Source organism: Hibiscus syriacus, unplaced genomic scaffold (assembly GCF_006381635.1).
Source record: "Hibiscus syriacus cultivar Baekdansim isolate YM2019G1 unplaced genomic scaffold, ASM638163v2 tig00001825_pilon, whole genome shotgun sequence".
Lineage (NCBI taxonomy): Eukaryota > Viridiplantae > Streptophyta > Magnoliopsida > Malvales > Malvaceae > Hibiscus > Hibiscus syriacus.
In genome coordinates, this window is record NW_024061893.1 from 307,556 (window position 1) to 313,408 (window position 5,853).

At 37.6% G+C, this 5,853-nt stretch overlaps 1 pseudogene; it reads right to left on the reverse strand.

The window, feature by feature from the left end:
- Window positions 1–4,087: 4,087 nt before the first annotated feature.
- On the reverse strand, window positions 4,088–4,845 carry LOC120135089 (annotated as a pseudogene).
- Between the last annotated feature and the right edge of the window lie 1,008 nt (window positions 4,846–5,853).

The window sequence follows — 5,853 nt, forward strand, 5'->3', positions numbered from 1 at the left end:
TCCCAGTCTGATTTGGCATAAGCGAGTTCATCTCATCTTCATGGAAGACTCCACTTGACTGAATCCTCCACCTGTATTGCTTTATCATAGCACGTTCACCATTGTCAGTCAGCAAAAGTTTGCTCCCATCGCGCTCTTATTTGATCCCGTAAATCCACTTGTTATGGAGTACTTTCTTGTCTGGTGGTAATTCAGCTAATTCCCACGTCTGATTTGGCATAAGCGAGTTCATCTCATCTTTCATGGAAGACTCCCACTTGACTGAATCCTCCACCTGTATTGCTTTATCATAGCACTCTGGTTCACCATTGTCAGCCAGCAACAAGTAGTGCAAAGAAGGTGAATAACGCTGGGTTGGTTTAGGAATTCTGAGAACGTCTCAGTTCTGGTGTGTCTGGTTCTTCTTGAACTGCTTCAAGACTGATTTGAACATCATTTCCATAAATCTCCTCGAACTCGGAAAATTCCTTGTTTCAGCTTCGGTATTGGAGCTACTTGATTCTATGGTTGCCCTGTATTTGTACATCACATTCTCATTGAAAATAACATCTCTGTTTCTGATGATCTTCCGATTTTCATAGTCCCCAAAATCGGTAACCAAACTCATCATCACCATAACCAACAAGACACATTTGTTGGACTTGGCATCAATTTACTTCTTCAGCAGAATCTATGTACATAAGAAATACAATCAAACACTCTTAAGTGTGAAAGGTTTTTCTTTCTGTCTCCAAACTTCCTCTGAATTCTGTTTATGCACTCTGCTACGCTATTCTGCTGCGGTATCATGGGAACTGTTGTCTCCATCTTGATCTCATTGTTTGCGCAGAAATCTCTGAATCTACAATTTTTGTACTCTCCTCCATTTTCAGGCCTCAACCGCTTGACTTTCAGACCAGTTTCATTTTCCACCATGGCCTTCCATTTTCTGAAGGTATCAAAGACTTCTGATTTCTTCTTCAGAAAATAAACTCACCATTCCTTGTAAAATCATCGATGAAGGTGACATAAGAATGAGCATGCAAGAGATGGAACTGGAGATGGTCCCCATACATCATTATGAATCAACTCTAACTTTTCAACCTTGGGTGTCTTACCAATCTTTGCAAAGTTGACTTTATTTTGTTTGCCAAAGATGCAATCCTCGCATAGTCCGACATCTACATTCTTTAGATCTGGCAGCTTTCCTTTTGACAAAAGTGTCTTCATCCATTTTTTCGCTCATATGACCAAGCCTTTGGTGCCATATTGATTTTTCCATCAGTATCTGTTGCAGCAATGATATTATCTAAGTTTGAGGTTACATAGAGAGTATCAGTCTTCTTACCACGAGCAATGACGAGTGCTCCTTTGGTAATCTTCCATTCACAGCCTGAAAAGATTGTACTATAACCTTATCTATCAAGCTGTCTTACAGAAATCAGATTTCTTTTGCGGTCAGGAATATGTCTCACTCCTTTAAGCGTCTAGGTGGTCTGGCGTTGCATATTTAGTCGGATGTCTCCTTTTCCGACGATCTTCAAGGTTTCATCATCAGCTAGATGAACCTTCCCAAAATCACCAATGACATAGTTCTCCATGATTTCTCTGCATGGGGTAGAGTGGAAAGATGCCTCTGAATCCAAGATCCATGATTCAATCGGACTGTTGACGCTTAAAATCATGGCATCACCTGTCACGTTGGCAGATTTCTGTGCGCCGGTATTTTTCTTCGGTGCTCGGCAATCTCTTTTAAAGTGACCATTCTTGCCGCAGTTATAACAGGTAAAATCTTTCTTTCCCGTTCTTGATTTTTCCCTTCTAGATTTGGATCTGCCATGATTTAAATTTCTTTTTGAAGTTCTCCCTCTGGACTTCGTGTGCAAGGCTGAGGAGGTTGATGCTTCACCTGATTCTCTCCGTCGAATTTCTTCGCTCAGTACCAGATCCCGAACATCGTCGAATTTCAATTTGTTGTTTCCCGAAGAGCTGATAACTGTTGTAACAGTAGCATTCCAACTGTCTGGTAGAGATGATAAGAGAATTAAAGCTCGAACTTCATCATCAAATTCAATTTCCACGGAACTCAACTGGATTGTGATTGTGTTGAGTTCATTTAGGTGTTGAGCCACTGATGTTCCTTTTCGCTATCCGCAAATTGAATAATCGCCTCATCAAATGAATTTTGTTTAAGGCCGATGGCTTCTCATACATACTATAGAGAGACCCGCCGTGATCTTTTCCTTTGCTATGATGAAAGCAACATTTCGGGACAATGTCAGTCGATACTCCGAGGGCTTATCTGTCGAGAAGAGCTCAGTCTTCATTTTCATGCCCTCTTGGTTGTTTTCTGAGATGTTGATTTTGGTATAGAAAATCTTCAATCTACATCTTTCAAAAGTCAAAGTTTGCACCATCGAACTTTTTAATTTTCACATTCCCTTCGTTGCAGTCATCGCTCCCCACTTGAATCTGTCTTCTTCGGATCGTTTCTGATATTTGTGCGAACCACTGTGTATTATATACCTCCGTCGACAAACTCGTATCGCCGACGAAATTCACTATTCACATGAATAGTATGAATATCTCGCAAAAATTGACAAAATTCACACCAAAAGTTCTGATACCAGTTGTTGGAAATAAAACGAGTAACAAGTAATTTCTCTATAACCAGATTAGTGAGAATGCGAAATAAAAGAGGAAAAATAATACCCGAAATTGATAACGGAGTTCAGCCAATTTGCTTACGTCTCCGGACTGCTGCAGATCTTTTACTAAGAGAGAAAATTTACAGGTGTTTACAAACACACTACTCACACGAAAGTTCTCTAATATTGGGAGAAAGAAATGATTTTTGGGATGGTTTTGAAACTAAATGAGTTAGGGTATTTATAGTTAAAGTTTAGAGACTAATATTTGAAAATACCCTAAAGTCTAATAATTAGAATATAATTAATCATATTTCTATTTTCAACAAAACAACACCTAACATTGAAATCAAAGCAGCCCTATTTGAATGCTTTAGCCGCCCCATTTGCTTTTATTTTTCCAGCCGCCCATGTTTTTATATTCAACACTTACTTCTCAGTAAAATACTCAAACCCAGATCTATCGGAAGGGGTCGGCTGGCCATGTGGCAGCCGGCAACTGGTTGCTCCCTCTGCCTTTCTCCTCCCTTTAATATTTCCTATTGTTTCCCTCCTCGCCGTTCTAAGCCTATTCCCAGTAGTTCTTGACAGTGTTGGAGTTTCAAGAGAAAATATGTGGCAAGGCTGGATCTTTGTTGGAGATAACTCCTTTGCCAGCTACTTGTCCCATGGCTCTTATCCTCTGTTTCGGGGCTTGTTTTCAAGGAGGGTCCGGCTTCCATGTGAAGGTGCCAGAATGTTCCCTGCAGCAGATCTGATGCTTTGAAACGGCTTGAAGTGGTTTGGCATTATGTCCAAGCCTCCCCCAGATCTGTCGTTTTTTTTTTGTGATGCTCGCTTTGTTGGCTTATCGGAAGCCTTACATGAGATCTCACTAAGACAGAGTCGGGATTGTGCCTTCATGGTTTAGGTGCTCCAAATTGCCTTGATTGAGTTTTGGCCCCCTCTCGGACCGGCGACCACGGTTCATACCTTAGTTAGATGATGTGTATTGATTCTCATTTTTTGTTTGTACTATAACTTGCTGTGTCATGTGGTTGCTATGCTCTGTAATGTGAATCTGTAAATCTGCAGCTATGTCGCTCATCTATGTTTGCACAAGAAACCAACTCTTTTTTGCAGTGCCTGATTTATTTTCATAATGGTTTGAGTAGAACCACGATAAGCCAAATGTAAATGGAATGCACAAGAAACCAACTTTTTTTTGTCTCAGTTTCTGGTTCAGTTATTTCGGCTACTGAAAGAAGCCATTTTATATGGTATTCTTTTTGGTCTCACGAGTTTTGGTTGTATTGGTTGCGGTTTACAGAATTCGAACATAATTTATACTGAATTTGAATATGTTTTATTTAATGGAGAAACTCCTTCAAATTCTTCAGTTGCTGTATTTTTCAGAATAATGCTGGCCCTTGATGAATCGGAAAAATATACAAATGATGGAACCATTTGTATGATAAATGAATCACAACTGCTGTAATCTCAGCTATATAAAAACTAAAATAAAAAATCACCCATGGATTTGCACAATCCTATCTATTTCTCACAACGAAAGGTACGCTCACATCTCAGAATAACCCAGTGTGACCAAGAAACTGGCCTTGAATCCTGCAGCACTGCTTGTAGGAGCAACGGCGGGACCCTCAATTTCTGTAGGGGAAGGTGCCGGTGAGATTCCAGTGTACCTGTGCTTTTGAGACATCACGATAACGTGCAACTTCTCGCCTTGCTCGCAGTGACCCTTGGCTCCACTGATGAAGTAAAATGGCCCTGACTTGTCAGGCTTCACCTTGGTGTTTCCATCCTTGTACTCTGCATTTGGGTTTGAGATATTGCAGCCTATATAAGCTTCCTTTGTCTTGCAGTACTGAATCTTTGCCTCCATCATATTTCCACACTGAAAAGCATAAATACCAAAAACGAATTAGGAAGCAAAAAAGAAAAAAAAGGAAGTGCCACAAAGTGAAGTGCAGCATTGTATTCAGAAGTGTCTTTATTTTATTACCGAGTGAGTCGCGGAAACGGGAATTTTCAGCCCATTTGTTGAGAGAATCTGATTCAGAGGATGGGATCTTCCAGGCGTCTGGCTTCCCACCAACCAAGATTTCTTTAGCTTCTGTAAAGCTTAAAAATAGAAGAAAGAACACCAAAGAAAATATTCCTTGACAAACAGCCATGAGCAAACAGCCATGAGCAATCAGTGCTTGGACAAGAGGCAGCAGAAAAAGTGAGTGAGTTTGAATATAACAACAAACAGAAAGGTGAGTTGGGAGTCTAGGATCTCACTGTATTTATAATAAGTGAGGCTGAACAGGGGAGAGAATTAGAAACTAGCCGTTACATTGATGGTGCTAAACTGTTAATGTTGGCCCCAGGTTTTCGGGGATGTCTCAGGAAAGGCGGGTTAATATACGGTTAATATACAGCATTACCGGATACATTAAAATGTATTTAATAAATTCGGTTTAGCGGTACCTATTATGTTGACAACTAATAATGTTTTAGGTAGAAAATATGAAAAACTATTAAAAAATTTGGTAACCGATAAACTTTGGTTATCGGTAAGTATCTATCCTTTTTATAAAAGTGTCCATACTTTTAACATATCAAGTAAATTTTACCGGTTTTGTCATAATGAATCTGGTTTTGTCATATTTTTACCTGTTATATTGTAAATTATCTATCCTTTTTATAAAAGTGTCTATACTTATTCACTGTGAAAATATTTTATTATTATCTTTAGTTAATATTGTTAAATTTAAAATCTAAATAATATTTTATAAAATATCAAAACAATCAAATAATTTTTTGTGTAAATGAAATTATTAAATTAATATTGTAGGTGGAAAACATGAAACACTATTAAAAAAAATTGAAACATAAATTACATAACTTTCAAAAAAGTATATCATTTTTATAAAAGTGTCCATATTTATTTCACTGTTGAAAACATATTTATTATTATATTTGGTTAATATTGTTAAATTTAAATTCTAAATAATATTTTATAAAATATCAAAACAATCAAATAAAATTTTGTGTAAATTAAATTATTAAATTAATATTGTAGGTGGAAAACATGAAACACTATTAAATAAATTGAAACATAAATTACATAACTTTAAAAGCAGTTATAAATCCTAAAAAGTGTCGATACTTTTAAAAAATATCGATCCAAAACGATATACCAGTAAAAATATGATAAACCGGTAACAAAATGATAAACCGG